Raw genomic sequence first — 17,331 nt, forward strand, 5'->3', positions numbered from 1 at the left:
GGAAGGTGGGGAAAAAAGAGGAGCGTCAAGGCGATAGGCTGGCAACTGTGAGGTTGGTGGTACCATTCCTGAAGCAGCGAAACGCAGAGCAGATGTTCAGTTTAGGATGCACTGGGTTTGAATGACCGCGGGGCATGCAGATGGGAGGTCTGGGTCAGCTGAATGCACAGGTGTATGATCAGGAGAGGAATTAGAGCCAGAGATAAGGATGTGGCAGTCTATATCTGCCTATATATACATACACGGCAGTCTGTATACACGCAGAGTAGTGGGAGCCATGGATGTATAAAAAGACCATGTAGAAGTGAAGATGCTATAGGAAGGTGAAAAACGAGGTATGTGATATGGAAACTATATAATGGGAATCAAAATATATATAACCATTCATGAGCAATAATACAATATATGTATAAAAGGAAATGAAGAAGAAACAGAAATATTCGGAAAAGGGAAGGACATGGCTTCTTAAGAAGTTAGGTGCAAATAATTGCTTATGTTTTTAGTTGGGAGAAAATGCTGCATAGCTAGTATAAAATAGGAAATAAAGGAAAAATACTAAAGATATAGTAAATGGGAAAATGTTAAATAAGGTGACAGAAATATATTCTAATATAGTTAAAATACATAGAGTGAATGTAAATGGATAGAAAACATCTATTAAAATTGACTCTGGATTTTAAAAGCTAAAACCTAATTTGTTGTTAGCAATAGACAAACTTGAAATAAAAGCAAACAAATGTTTGAAACACAGTGGTTTTTTTTGTTTTTTTCCTATAGCGTCTTACTTCTGCAGTACTTACTATGAGCCAGGCACTGTCCTAAGCACATGACAAGAATTAACTCGTTTAATCCTCATAATGGTGTTATGAGATAGTTATTATACTTTGACTATCCTCACTAATGGATCATTAAATTGTGGAGATTAAATAATCAATCCAAGATGAAATAACCAGCAAGTATCATAGCTGGGATTCAAACCAAGTGATAAAACAAGATCAAGAAAGTTATGCAAATATGGATTGAAAGAAAACAGATGCTCAAATTTTAATATCTGACAAAACAGAATTCAAGACAAAAAATATCATACTAGCCAAAAAGGGACATCAGATATGAGTGAAAAGAAAAACAATTATATGTATCTTCAAAATAAGAGCTCAATCAAAGACAAATAAACAAACATATAAAGATATGTTTAAATATCACTTTCTCAGAAAGATCTTCCTGACCCACCCTTTATGGATTAACTCTTGCCTTGTACACCCTAAATTCTCTATCATCCTCCTACTTTATTTTTCTCAAAGCATTTATCACTACTCTGTGGGTGTGTATAACATAAGTTGTTATTATTTATTTATTATTAGCTCCCCTAGAATATAAAGTCCATGAAAGGCAGGGATTTTGTTTGTTTAAGACTGTATTCCTGATGCCTAGAAGAGTGTCCAGCGAATAATAAGGTGTGGAATAAATGTTCACTGAAAAAAATAAACCAGTAAATGAGTTTAAATAACACAATTAATAAGATGAAGTACTGCGTATATAGGGGCTTCCCAGGTGGCACATTGGTAGAGAATTTGCCTGCCAATACAGAAGACACAAGAGATGTGGGTTCTATCCCTGGGTCAGGAAGATCCCTTGAAGTAGGAAATGGCAACCCTCTCCAGTGTTCTTGCCTGGAAAATTCCAAGGACAGAGGGGGCCTGGTGGAGTGCAACCAGTGGGGTTGCTGAGAGTTGGACATGACTGAGCACACACCCACCCTGTGTATACAGCTTACTGTGTGTACAGATCCATACCCAAATGATGCAGAGGAGATAGCTTCTGAAGCAAAATGGAATAGTCACAAAAACTGACCATATGTGAAGTCACAATGAAAGTTCCAAAGAAAATTTCAAAGGAATACATGATGTTTTCTAAAAATAACATAATAGTAAAAAAATAATAATTATAAGTCAATATAAAGAATATTCAAACATTTAAGCAATGTGATAAAAAATGACACTAAATAATAAACTAAATAATCTTAAAATCTAAATCACTAAAAAACTGAATAAAATAAAAAGTAAATTGGTAATCAACTAAGAAGTAATCTCTGGAGCAGGAACTGGCAACCCACTCCAGTATTCTTGCCTGGAGAATTTCATGGACTGAGGAGCCTGACGGGCTACAGTCCATGGGTGGACATGACTGAGCAACTAACACACACACATAAGAAGTAATAGTTAAACTCTACTAACAAACTAAGTGAATATACTACATGAAAAGAAATGAAATAAAGCTAAATGACTTGGCCAATAATAATGATGTAATCATATGTTAGCCATCTGAATGTAAACCTTCAATCTTGATTTGAACAAAGTAAGAATATAATTGGGTGCAGGGACAGTAGGGTGTGTGTGTATGTATAGGTGTGTGTATATGCATATATATGTATTGGTGTGTGTGTGTGTGTATGTGTGTATGTATGTATATGTATGTGTGTTTGGGGGATATGAGAGAGACCTAAGCCCCATTTTTATAACAGAAGGTTAATAGGCAATGTCTAAACTTGAAAATAAAAAGAAAACTTTTCTTATAGGATGCTGTTTTGAAATAGTGAGATATAAACCAGAAGAAACAGCCAAGAGAGTATAAAGTGAGTCCATCTGGGGAGTGGGAACTAGGATAAAAACAGTCATGGTAAGGGGACTGCTCTTTTATGATAAGCCTTATGTTACTGTTTGACTTGCTAAGCTGCTTCTGGGTTACTTTGATAAAAAATTAAAATTTAATTACAATTAGATGAGATTGTGGACTTACTGATAATGAATCGTAGTCATACTCCTAAAAGATCTATCCAAATTGCTTCCAACTTTTCAAATGAAGAAAATAAAATAAGCCTTAGCAGTGAAGTAATATGTGACATATTCGGAGAGAGTGATGAACTAGGTCTCGAAAAAGAACAGCTAGGCAACTCTGTCCTGTTCTCCACCCACACAGGGACTAGCCAGTCATTACACATGTCCTGTTTTCCCAAGAAATATTGGCAGAAGGAACATTGATTTATCACTATTTTATGAGGAGATAGATTGGCAAAGGCTATGGAGCAAAGAGTATACAGAATATAGGTCTGAAACTGGAAATTTTCCAGCTGGATTTAAAGAGAATTGTTGTAGCTAAAGGGGATAGTTATTCATTCAATAAAAACATAAGGAGTACCGAAGCATAAAGCACTGGGCTAGACTTTGGGTGGGGAGGTGTTTATAAAGATGGATGGATTGCAAACTCAAGTCACTTAACAACCTACTGAGGATGATTCGAACACATGGAAATTAAATAAGATGTCACAGTCAGTATATCAAGTCACTTTGGCAGGGTCTCAGGAGCAGCTCAGTTGGATATATTACACAGTGATGCATTTTTACATTTTCAGTATGTAGGTCTCAAGGAAAAGACAATGGGAAAGAGTGAAGCTACATTCTGTAAAGTTGAACTGAACTGTTTGCATGGAAGAAAAGAGAAAGAACGTCGACATCTAAAACATGGAAGAGGAAGAGGAATCAAAGGGAGAGAGAAAACTTTAAGGTAGGAATAAGAACCCTGAACCCTAAGGTTGATAAACCAGTGGTTACAACCCACAGAACCAGTTTTAGGAAGTAAGTGGATGGAGGGGCTGGACTGCCATGCCTGTATGTGTTGATATTTATTTCTACAAAGCATCACAATGCACCACAATTAGAGTCCTGGCATGATGGACAGCTGACGGGGTGGTCTCTCCATACCCTGAAATCTTCATGTACTGACTTTTTGCTTAAAATAAACAGGCTGTATATGACCCAGCAATCCCACACTGGGAATACACACCAAGTAAACCAGAAAGTAAAGAGGCAAAAGTACACCAATGTTCATCGCAGCGCTGTTTACATCAGTCAGGTCATGGAAGCGACCTAGATGTCCATCGGCAGATGAGGGGATGAGGAAGCTGTGGTACAGTTACACAATGGAATGTTACTCAGCTACAATAAAGAACACATTTGAGTCAGTTCTAATAAGGTGGATGAACCTAGAGCCTATTATACAGAGTGAAGTAAGTCAGAAAGAGAAACACCAATACAGTATACTAACACATATATATGGAATTTAGAAAGATAGAAATGACAGTCCTTTTGAGAAACCTGTATGCAGGTCAGGAAGCAACAGTTAGAACTGGACATGGAACAACAGACTGGTTCCAAATAGGAAAAGGAGCACATCAATGCTGTATATTGTCACCCTACTTGTTTAACTTTTATGCAGAGTATATCATGAGAAATGCTGGGCTGGATGAAGCACAAGCTGGAATCAAGATTGCCGGGAGAAATATCAGTAACCTCAGATATGCAGATGACACCACTTTTATGGCAGAAAGTGAAGAAGAACTAAAGAGCCTCTTGATGAAAGTGAAAAAGGAGAGTGAAAAAGTTGACTCAAAACTCAACATTCAGAAAACTAAGATCATGGCATCTGGTCCCATCACTTCATGGCAAATAGATGGGGAAACAGTGACAGACTTTAATTTTTTGTGCTCCAAAATCACTGCAGATGGAGATAGCAGCCATGAAATTAAAAGATGCTTGATCCTTGGAAGAAAAGTTATGACCAAACTAGACAGCATATTAAAAAGCAGAGACATTACTTTGCTGACAAAAGTCCGTCTAGTCAAGGCTATGGTTTTTCTAGTGGTCATGTATGGATGTGAGAGTTGGACTATAAAGAAAGCTGAGCACTGAAGAATTGATGCTTTTGAACTGTGGTGTTGGAGAAGACTCTTGAGAGTCCCTTGGACTGCAAGGAGATCCAACCAGTCCATCCTAAGGGAGATCAGTCCTGGGTGTTCATTGGAAGGACTGATGCTGAAGCTGAAACTCCATCAGGTGACTGAAACTTTGGCTACGTGATGCGAAGAACAGACTCATTTAAAAAGACCCTGATGCTGGGAAAGACTGAAGGCAGGAGGAGAAGGGGATGACAGAATGAGATGGTTGGATGGCATGACGGACGCAATGGACATGAGTTTGAGTAAACTCCAGGAGTTGGTAAGGGACAGGGAAGCCTGACATGCTGCAGTCCATGAGGTCTCAAAGAGTTGGACACGATTGAGCGACTGAACTGAACTGAACTGAATGACGATCCTGTCTGCAAGGCAGCAAAAGAGAGATAGATGTAAAGAACAGACTTTTGGACTATGTGGGAGAAGGAAAAGGTGGGATGATATGAGAAAACAGCATTGAAACATGTATATTATCATACGTAGAATAGAAGGCCAGGGCAAGTTCAATGAATGAAGCAGGACACTCAAGTCCAGTGCTCTGGGACAACCCAGAGGAATGGGGTGGGGAGGGAACTGGGAGGGAGGTTCAGGATGGGGGACACATGTGCACCCACGGCTGATTCATGCTAATGTATGGCAAAGACCAACACAATATTGTAAAAGTAATTATCCTCCAGTTAAAATAAATAGGCTATAAATGGGTGCTTGCTCACTTTGATATTACTTTCATATTTTTGTTGCCACAGATATTTTGGTTGGGATTTTGTTTAATATTTGAGTTGTATTTGGAAAAAAATTTTCACTGTTTTTTACTTAAGTAAAAAGATAAGTTAAATGTGGCTTTGGGCAAAGCAGAGAGGACTCTTAAAATTGTAGCTTTAAAATCACAACATCTGAAGATTAAAAATGGTAATCAAGATGACAATCTTTAAAAGGGAAAAACAAATGTAACCACATTTGTGGGGCTGGGGAAGAAATAGTGTTGGAAAGCCTTGAGAACTTGGGGAAATATTAGTTTGACCAAGAAGTATCTTGGTTTGGGAGCGAGAGAAAAAGCCAGGCTAACAGGGTGACTCAGAGAAGGGTCACAGAATGTGGCTCCAGGAAGGAAAGATTTGGTCAAAATACCAGGGCATTTCTAATGTAGATTAGAAAGAGGCACCTGACAACTACTTAGCTAAAGACTTTATTCAGCAACAATAATTCAAGCAAGTACACAGCAACTTCAAGAAAGAAATGCAGCTAACTTCAAAAATCTAAATAGCACTCTTTCCTGGTGGCTCAGACGGTAAAGAATCTACCTGTAATGTGGGCAACCCAGATTTGATCCCTGAGTTGGGAAGATCCCCTGGAGAAGGCAATGGCCACCCACTCTAGTGTTCTTGCCTGGAGAATCCCATGGACAGAGAAAGGAGCCTGGCAGGCTGCAGGATCGCAGGGAGTCAGACACGACTGAGCGACTAACACGTATACACCCACACCTCCTAAGGGTAACTGGAATTACAGAGCTTTTGAAAGTCACAGCCGCAGAGGCCACCAGTTTACCCAAAGTCAGAAATGAATTAACAAAAACAATGAACTTGTCAGTTGGTACAAACCAAGCAGTCATGATAGTAAGAAAAAAAAGTAGCATTGGGGAAGGGCTTTATGTTATTGTTTTTGTTTTGTTTTTCTGTTGTAGCACTTCAGCTTTTCTCTGTGGTGTAGAGAATCTCAGAACAAAAATATATGGTCATTGGAGTCAGTATATAATTCATACTATACTGATAGGGACTAAGTCACTTTGAAGGGTAGTGTAGGGTTACAGGTAAAGAATCTGCCTGGAATGCAGGAGATAAAAGAGACACAGATTCGATCCCTAGGTCAGGAAGATCCCCTGGAGGAAAGCATGGCAACCCACTCCAGTGTTCTTGCCTGGAGAATCCCACAGACAGAGGGGCCTGGCGGGCTATAGTCCATGGGGCCACGAAGAGTCAGACACAACTGAAGTGACTTAGCACGCATGCAGAGCACGCTGTTAACCTTATTTGAACCATCATTTTATGACATTTAAAGGCCTGATCGAGTAACAAAGTCCAGTTTCATGGGCTCCTTCGGTGGAGCAGCTGAGTGGGCCCCGGATGTGAGGTCAGGCTGGACCAGCAGATTCTACTTTAACACCAGAGCCTCGGAAATCAGGCATGTAGTTGGGCTAGGATGCAAAAGCTCCAGGGAGAGCCCAAAGTAACCATTGCTCATGGCCTGAGAGAAGGGAAATCATCTCTCAGTTTCTCGGTGTCCTTGTTTGGCTTCCAGGACTTTCTGTTTGCTTCTCCCTCCACCCCCTTCTCCCCACATCTGATCCCCTGATCTGGGAGCTCCCATCCTCACTGTGGAACTAACGCACTAATGCGGGGTGCAGCTGCGCCTCCCAGGGCCGCCATTGCCCCGGGATGCACCTGGTTGCAGTTATTCAACAGTCTTCCTGGAAGAGGTCCCTAATGTTTCTCTCACTCCCCCAACTGTGAATTTGTCCAGGAAGCCAGGAAATGCCCTGTGGAACTTGAACTGAACGATCAGATGAAGCAGGTCACACAGGTCAAGTGATGACTCATGCTTTGGAACTCATTTCATCCCAAAGGGAAAATCCATACTCTTGCCCTGAATGCTCTGAAATAAATTGCAAAGGTTTAGAAAGTCTAAAAATAAATGCTTCCCCAGTACAGAGTTGTCGCAAGGAGCAAATCCCCAGATTGGTTTTAATTTCCTGTCTTGTAACGCTTTCTAAATTTGTGAAACCCTCTGCCATGTCTTCAAAAGCTGCCAACAAACCTTGCTTTGTGTTTAATGAAGAGACTGAGTCATAAAAGGTCAATTGATGTTTCCAGGGTCACACTTACATAAGGAAAGGGACTGGAATTTTTGCTCAGGCCTCTCTGTCTCTTTCTTCCTTCTTCAAGCCACCTTCCCCTGATTTCTATCTGTATTATCCTTTGGTTCTCAGAATGACTAGACACTTATAGCTCATACCACCCAATCTGGTTTCCAGTGTTCTGTGGTCTATGCTTTTTCTTTTGTTTGACTTTGGTTATCGCATCCTTCCCATGGTGGGGGGGGGGGGGGGCGGTCAAGAAGAACACAGCCTGAGGCCTTAACCAGAACCTAAGTTAGATGCAGTTGACAGGTGTGTGACATTACCTGGCCCAAATCCAAAAGAGGATGCAGACTAGGGACAAGTGACTGTCTCTAATCACTTGACCTCTAGTCCCCTCGAGGGCAGGACCCACTGCTTTCTCTGCCACTAGACTCTACTTGGTATACACCACAGTAGCTGGCTCAGTGGTCAGGAACCCACCTGCCAGTGCAGAAGATAGGTTCGATCCCTAAGTCAGGAAGATCCCCTGGAGGAAGGCATGGCAACCCATTCCAGTATTCTTGCCTAGTGAACCCCATGGACAGAGGAACCTGGCAAGCTACCATCCACAGGGGCGCAAAGAGTCAGACACCATTACTGTTCTAATTGTTTTGCTACTCTAAATACAAATACAGTAGAGTGACCCACATCTGAATGAGTTCTGTTCCAAGAGCATGTTCATAAGTCCAATTTGTTCATAAGTCCAATGAAGTTAGCCAAGGCATCCAACTAACACAATCAGCTTTATAGTACTGCACTGTAACAGGTTTATAATGCTTTTCGCTCAAATAATACATAAAAAGCAAACACAAACAGTAAAGGAAATGTTTTTAATCTTACAATACAGTACCTTGAAAAGCACAGTACAACCGCTGGCATGTAGGGGCTGGGACTGGGTGAACAGGCAAGAAGAGTTGCTGGCTGAAGGGGGGAGAAGAGGCGGAAGATGGTAGTGTCAGCGATAGGAGACGGGGGGCCAGCTACAATGTCACTCACACCTGATCTTGATAGAACGCACGTCCGCATTTTTGAAAGCTCACAACTTGAAGCTTCGTATGCAGGGGACTTACCGTAAATTCCATTATTGCTCTAATTTCAAATACACTTTGACTATTTAAAAAATGGTTGTTCTGTTCAAGATGCTGGACTTTTTGAGGAGCTGTGTTTCAGAATGTGGGCCGCTGTCCTGTAGAAGGCACTGGGGTGTGTTTCTCTGCCAGCAGACAGAACACGGGATGCTGAGTGCATCGCACCACCAGCTACATACACAGCATTCGCAGGGTACCCGGAGTGAAAGCCCCCAAGGAAACTCTGCCTGCCTGGCCTGGTTCACCAGATAGGGCTCTGGGAGAGACAATGCCCAGAAAAGGATAAAAGTTTCAATCAAACTGAAAACTCTGTCCTGAATATTGGCAACTATATTGCCTTTCATGTATTTTTAAATATGTATAATATATTTTTATATTTCCTTTTAAATGGCAATGGAAACTTTTCTTTTTCATGGTGCTACCAATAATTCTTTCAATAGGACAATGTGCAGATGGATCATTGATCCAGCTCACCTTTTCTGCTTCCAACTTTCATTGTTCAGAGCAGATGTGTGAGGCATTTGATGGTCAACAGACTTTTCATTGCTTTTTAACGCTCTAGAGCTGTCAAATCACAGTCTGATTGAGGGCAAGTGCTGACCATGGCAACTGACTACAGACTTCTGATCATCAGCGTACTAAATCTGTGATGGCCCTAAGCTGCCGTGCTTTCCAGCACCCCCCAGGTACCATCAGCAGTCCCTCAGAATAGTTCTGACACTCTGTTCTGTCCCCTGTAGGGGTCATTACATTTTTTTTGCAGACATTTGATTTTGGAAAGGCTTGAGATTGCTGTATTAGTTCCTCACCCAAAGCCGCTTTTTTTTTTCTTTCCCTGGCTTGTTGGTATCCCCACTTCAGTTTGCAAGAATGATCTCACTTTCCATGTCTCTTTCTTTTCATATAAACTTCACTCTTACAGGACACGGGACACTGCATGAGGAAAACTGGATTTTAAGTGCCAGCTTGCCGCTTGCAGCCAGTGCACCTGGCCACGTCAGCTCACATCTCTGAGTCTTGATTTCCTTGTCTATAAAGTAAAGCTAAAAAATATGTTTCTGAGAATACATTAGCTCCAGTTCAGTTCAGTTCAGTTGCTCAGTCATGTCCGACTCTTTGCGACCCTATGGACTGCAGCACGCCAGGCTTCCCTGTCCATCACCAACTCCCGGAGTTTACTTAAACTCATGTCCACTGAGTCAGTGATGCCATCCAGCCATCTCATCCTCAGTCATCCCTTTCTCCTCCCACCTTCAATCGTTCCCAGCATCAGGGTCTTTTCCAATGAGTCAGTTCTCTACACCAGGTGGCCAAAGTACTGGAGTTTCACCTTCAGCATCAGTCCTTCCAATGAATATTCAGGACTGATTTCCTTTAGGATGGACTTGCTGGGTCTCCTAGTAGTCCAAGGGACTCTCAAGAGTCTCCTACAACACCACAGCTCAAAAGCATCAATTCTTCGGTGCTCAGCTTTCTTTATAGTCCAACTCTCACATCCATACATGACCACTGGAAAAACCATAGCCTTGCCTAGAAGGACCTTTGTTCCAGTGATGTACTATTTGAGAATGTGTGTGTTTGTGTGTTAGTCTCTTTGAGATCTCATGGACTATAGCCCTCCAGGCTCCTCTGTCCACAGAATTCTCCAGCCAAGAATACTGGAGTGAGTAAGCCATTCCCTTCTCCAGGGGATCTTCCCTATCAGGGATCAAATACAGGTCTCCTACATTGCAGGCAGATTTGTTACCATCTGAGCCATCAGGGAAGCCCCACTATATATAAATACCTTTAAAATTATAAAGTGACCTACAGATGGCATGAAACATAACTTTATAAGACCTTGTCCTCCATGAATTCTTATCAACAGCAGTCTCCATGAGTGTCGTTGGTGAGACCCTATTGGGCGTGTTAGGGAAGAGAAAATTCCTCTGCTTTTCTTGTTCTCTCTTTCACTCCAACCACTTCAACTGTTCATCTTATCCTCTTCAACTGTATTCATTTTTGTGAGCTACCACAAATCTTTTGTCTATTGGGGTGATAAATTATTTAATAAATAAGTAATTAGTAATATAAATATAATTAGTTAATGATAGAAGGCACAATCCCTGCTAGTAAGTGGTATATATACCGTTGGCCGAAAAGTTTATTCAAGTTTTACCATAACATCATATGGAAAAATCCGAACATACTTTTTGGCCAACCCAGTATATCGTAGTGGAAAGAACTTTAACGACATTAGAGATTTTTTGAAGCCCTGGATGAGTGGGAGAGATGGCAGGTGATAGGGGCGGGATGTGAGAGATCCCCAGGCATGGGGAAAGAGAGAAGAAAGGGCGGCAGGAAGACCTTCCTTGAGGAAGTTTTGAGGCCAAAGGAAAAGAGTGAAGAGAGGCTTTGGGGCCAGGGAAGGCATTGAATAAAGTTGCAAACACAGGAATTGGGTAACATATTCAGGAGAAAATAAGGTAGCTTGGTCTGGCTGGAACTGAGGAAAAGAAAACTGGAGTACAAGAAAAGTAATTGACTTTTAAAAAATTTTTATTTACTTTTAATTGAAGGATAATTCAGAGAAGGCAAAGGCACCCCACTCCAGTCCTCTTGCCTGGAAAATCCCAGGGATAGGGGAGCCTGGGGGGCTGCAGTCCATGGGGTCGCGAGGAGTCGGACACGACTGAGCAACGTCACTTTCACTTTCCACTTTCATGCACTGGAGAAGGAAATGGCAACCCACTCCAGTGTTCTTGCCTGAAGAATCCCAGGGATGGGGGAGCCTGGTGGGCTGCCGTCTATGGGGTCACACAGAGTTGGACACGACTGAAGCGACTTAGCAGCAGCAGCAGGATAATTGCTTTACGATATTGGCTTCATTTTGGCCGTATATCAACATGAGTTAGTCATGGGTATACATATGCACGCTCCCTCTTCATTCTCCCTCCACCTCCCACCCCTTCTCACACCTCTAGGTTGTGACACAGCCCTGCTTTGAGTTCCTTGGAGCCAGACAGCAAATTCCCATTGGCTACCTATTTTACATACTGTGTGTTAACACATATATATGGAACCAAGAAAGATGGCACTGACGAGCCTATTTGCAAGGCAGCGATGGAAATGCAGACACAGAGAACAGAGTTAATGACACAGGCAGAGGGGAGGAAGGAGAGATGGTGAGATGAATGCAGAGAAAGTCATGGAAGCTATACACCTCAGTATGTAAAAGAAAGGCACTTTTCAGAGTCTGAGCTTCTTGAAACAGACATGCTGCTGGTCCCCGTGTCTATGTAAAATCCGTGGGGCTTGGAGACAAGACACTCAGGTTGGAGTCAGCAAGTCTGGTTTCCTTTCTAGCTCCGCAAGTCATAAAGCATCCTTGAACTTCAATTGCTTTTTTTTCCAGAAAAAGAGTTCTCACTCAACATCAGTGTTGCAACACATCAGAGGGCTGTACAAGCAATTGGTGGCTATGGTGATGGTTTAAGGTTTGTGGATACTTCTATTTCATTAGAAATCACTAGTTCCAGTATTTTTGGGTGAAAGGAAAGGGATGACCCACAGATATAAGAGAACAGATTTTGGTTGCCAGCAGGGAAGAGAGGCTGGGGAAGGATGCATTGGGAATTGGAGGTTATCAGATGCAAACTGTTACATAAAGAATGGATAAACAACAAAGCCCTACTGTATAGCACAGGGAACTATATTCAATATCCTGTGATAAACCATAATGGAAAAGAATATGAAAAAGAATGTAAATATATGTATAACTGGGTCACTTTGTTGTACCACAGAAATTAACACACATTGTAGATCAAACTATACTTTAATGAAGTATTTTTTTAACATGGTGTTTGACATCATTTAAAGGGACCCTTTTATCATGTAAAGCATCTTACTGGTGATAAGATTAACCTTCTGCCAACTTAATAGTTGTGTGTACCACATTGAATTTTCTTTGAGAGCAACGTGTTTGAGACTGCTTAGCATCCCTTACATAGTAAAGTTTCCACCAGTGCTGACTGTTCAGTTATTCCTGATTTTTTTATCCCACCATTGGGGTCCCCTGTGTGGCTGTGGGTAAGTCCACAGCCCCAGCTCACCCAAGCCCAGCCGTCTTCTGTGTCTCCTACCAACGGAAGACGATACACAATAGCACATTTTACACAAGAAGGAAAATGAGACTTTTCAAGTTCACCAGACAAAACCCAGGTATGAGCGTTGTGAAGTGAGGAAAAGAGAAAAACAAACACCAAGAGCTTTGACAATTCCTCTTGATTTCATAGTAGTCAACTACCAAAGACAACTACTTTACTAAAGTAGAGTGAGTTCTTTGGTTTTTTTCCCCCAGCTTAATTTTTGATATATGCACATGTACATTTAAGGTGTACAGTGTGGTGAGCTGATACACATGTTTATTGTGAAATGATCACTAAAACAATGTTAACACCTTCATTCCTTCACGTAATTATCATTGTGTGTGTGTGTGTGTGCTGATGACATTTAAGATCTATTCTCTTAACAGGTTTAAAGTATGTAATACGGCTAATTTTAGTCATCATGCTGCCCATTAAGCCCCTAGAATTTATTCACCTCTAGCTGGAAGATGTACGTTGCCTCATTTCCCCCACCCCTACCCCAAAGACCTTGGCAACTCCTATCCTACTGCCTATTCCTCTGAGTTCAACTTTTTTTTATTATTATTATAGACATTTTATTTTGGAGAAATTTACAGGAAAGTTGGGAAGAGCACAGACTTCCTTATATCCTTCACCCAGATTCCCTCAAGTTTAATATCTTTTATAACCATGGAACATATATCAAAAGCAAGAAATTAACATTGGTGCAGTGCTATTTACTGAACTACAAACTACTTAGACTGCACTAATTTTTCCACTAATGTCCTTTTGAACTAATGAACTCAATCCAGAATACATACTGCACTTACCACACATGCACACACCACACGCGTGTGTGTACGCACACACACACTTTTACTGTATGTCTCCATTTCTTTCAAAGAAACTCAAATCCAAAACCTTTCTCTCTCTTCATCTCCATATCCCTCTATTTCTCTACTTGTATTTATTTTATTTTTATTTGCTATTGGAGTATAGTTGATTAACAATGTTGTGTTAGTTTCAGGTGAGCAGCAAAGTGACTCAGTTATACATACACACGTGTCCATTCTTTTTCAAGTTCTTTTCCCATATAAGTCATTACATAATATAAGCAGAGTTCCCTGTGCTATACAGAATGTCCTTGTTGCTAATCTGTTTTAAATATAATAGTGCATACGTGTCAGTCCCAAACCACCAATTTGTCCTTCCCATGTTCAGCTTTTTTAGACTTCACATACACGTGAGATCATGCAATATTTGTCTTTTTCTGTCTGACTTATTTCACTTAGCACAACACCCTTAAAGCCCAACCAGGTTGTGTCAGGAGCGAGCTTCTTGAAGGTGGGATGCTTCACGCAGTGCACTAGGTCACGCAGTCTCAGCAGGAACCAGAAGGGACAAACTCTCTCAAAGAATGGCATCGTTTTCCTCCAGCAGATTCAGGGAGGAGTTGGTCTGTCTTGTGACTGGAGCAATGCTGAGTCGCTGAGAGGCTGACCCACGTGCAGCCATGAGCCAGCCCAGGTCTTCAGAGAATGAGGACAACTGGACAACCTTCAGAGAAAAGAACTTCTAAATTAGGGTTGGCAGCCAACCTGACAGACCTAGGACTATCATTAAACAGAAAGACCTTCTGCCTGCTGACTGTTTGGGAGACTTGAACCCAGCAACGTGAGTGTTTACACCCAAGAAGCTATTGGTCACCATGGGTGGTCAAACAAGACTCCTTTAAATTGATGTTTCTTTGTCTCTTTCTCTGTCTGCACCTCTTGTGAGATTATACAGTTACATGTATGTGCTAAGCAGACAGTTGATGCTATTTAGCTCTGATTTCATTTGGCCTCTTAAAGAACAGCCTATATACTAATAGGATGATTTTAGTGCATATGGACTTTGCTGTGTGTCGTGTCAAAACATCAGAAGCCGTGGGAGACACCAGGCTGAGCACACATGGCCTGGTAGGATCCCAACAGGATGTCTTTCATTAGGGAGCAGAAAATGAGAGCCACAAAGCCAGCCAAAGAAGTTCAGTTTGACCCTTGCTTTTGGAAGTGTGAAGTCCTAGCCTGAGATTCCCTAACTCTTCATTCTTCTCTCGCTGGGGCCAGCTTTGACATGATCCATACCTTCCCTCCTGTTGGGTCTTTGCTGGCAATTAGTCAGTTAGGTTTCTGGCCAGTTCTACCCCTACATTGGTAGCCCCTCTCCCCCAGCATCTGGTTTCCCTGTCTGGTCGCTTGGGGGCTAGTCTGCCTGGCTTTGATCCTGACCCATTTCTTATTGGTCTTCCCTGGTGGCTTAGGGGTAAAGAATCCACCTGGCAATGCAGGAGACTTGGGTTTGATCCCTGGGTCAGGAAGATCCCTGGAGAAGGAAATGGCTACCCACTCTAATATTCTTGCCTGGAGAATTCCATGGACAGAGGAGACTTTACAATCCTTCCACAGGATTGTAAAGAGTTGGATACGACTTAGTGACTAAACAACAACAATATCTCTTATCAGCCAAATGACCTTGGACCAGTCAACCTCTTTAAGGCTCTGTTTTCCTTCATCTGTTAAGTGGAGAGACTAATAACTCCATCAGTGTTGTTGTAAGGGGTGAGCGAGTTACTACATCTGCAATGATTGGGCCCAATGACACTTGCCAACCCTTACTCAAATAAAGCGTTATAGTTATCAGGCAGTCAGCATCCGCCTTTCTCTAGTACAGCCTATGACTGCAAGATAGATGTCTGCTCCAACCATGTTTTAATCAGCACCCTGACTTTTTTTGTAATGATAACAATACATTTTATTTAATTGAGTATATCCAAAATATTATCAGTTTAACATGATACTTTTATTGTGGTAAAATACATATCACACAAAATTTATCATTTTCACCACTAAGTATACAACTCGATGGCATTAAGTATAATTCACACTGGTGGGCAGCCACCAGCATCATCCATTCACAGAACTTTATTCCTCTTCTCCTCAAAATATGGAATGCTTCACAAGTTGGAGTGTCATCCTTGAGAAGAGTCCATGCTAATTTTCTCCGTATCATTTTCAATTATCGCCCGCTACCCAAAACAGCACAGCACATGGGGCTTTGCGGATAGCCTGAAAGTGACCAATGTGTGTGAACATACCTTCCAGAGTAACTACATTTAAACATAACGCAATTCCTTTACGACAACACACCTCTCCAGAAACACTGCACTGTGAATCCTGCGGGCCACCCATTTTAGAGACAACTAGAGCCGGAATATTTCAAATGTGTTTCTCACCAAGTAGATTCTTGGTTAGCTGGAGACACTGGTTAATAAATTCCTCCCAAACAAAATAGCGCCCTTTGCAGCCTCACGGATAGACCTAGAGATTATCGTACTAAGTCAAATAAGTCAGAGAAAGACAAATACCGAGTGACATCACTTATATGTGGAATATAAAACAGTGATACAAATGAACTTACTTACAAAACAGAAATAGACTCACAGACATAGAAAATAAACTTATGGTTACCAAATGGGAAAGGGGGAGGAATAAAATAGGAGTTTGGGATTCACATATATATACTACTATATATAAAATAGATAACCAACAAGGATCTCCTTATAGCACAGGGAACTCTACTCAGCACTTTGTAATAAAACCTAAAAGGGAAAAGAATCTGAAAAAGATGATCTGTATCTATGTGTGTGCATGCTCAGTCGCTTCAGTCATGTCGACTCTTTGCAACCCCATGGACTGTAGCCCTCCAGGCTCCTCTGTCCATGGGATTCTCCAGGCAAGAATACTGGAGTGGGTTGCCACGCCTTCCTCCAGGGGATCTTCCTGATACAAGGATCAAATCCATGTCTCTTATGTCTCCTGTATTGGCAGGCGGCTTCTTTACCGCTTACGCCACCTGGGAAGCCTATCTATATCTATGTCCATATCTATATGTATATTTATATCTGTATCTGTATCTGTACCTGTATCTGTCTGAATCAGTATGCTGTGATTCACCTGAAACTAACATGAAATTTTAAATCAACTATACTCAGATACATAAATAAATAAATTCTTTCTCAAACAAGCATATTCTTTCCATAGATTTTAGACATGTGTCTTTTGTAGAGGACATTTTAACTCTGTAGTGTAAATATGGTTGTTCAGCTTCAGGTCAGATTTTTAAAAAATTTTTTAGATGAAGTGCAGAAACCCTTGGTTTTGTTTCTATGCCACATGACTATTGGGAGCTCATCTCAGGGTAGAAAAGGATGCAGACATCCTTTGGATGCAGACAGGATTTGGGGATTAAATACCACCCAGGGTATCCCTGCCTCTCTTGATGCTGAGTTTGGCCATGTGACTTGCTGTAGCTGAAAGGAATGCAAGCAGAAATGACCTTGCTCCAGTCAACTCTGAAAATCTGTGTGAAGCTGGCGTTGTCAGAAAATGATGAAGCCCCCACCGGCCTGAGTCC

General features: G+C 41.5%; 1 non-coding gene across 1 annotated transcript; it reads right to left on the bottom strand.

The window, feature by feature from the left end:
- Nucleotides 1-15,855: 15,855 nt before the first annotated feature.
- LOC122709730 lies at nucleotides 15,856-15,957 on the bottom strand. The gene has a single exon (XR_006345699.1). It is a non-coding gene; the product is annotated as a U6 spliceosomal RNA (small nuclear RNA).
- Between the last annotated feature and the right edge of the window lie 1,374 nt (nucleotides 15,958-17,331).

This window comes from Cervus elaphus, chromosome 15 (genome assembly GCF_910594005.1).
Source record: "Cervus elaphus chromosome 15, mCerEla1.1, whole genome shotgun sequence".
NCBI classification, from domain to species: Eukaryota; Metazoa; Chordata; class Mammalia; order Artiodactyla; family Cervidae; genus Cervus; species Cervus elaphus.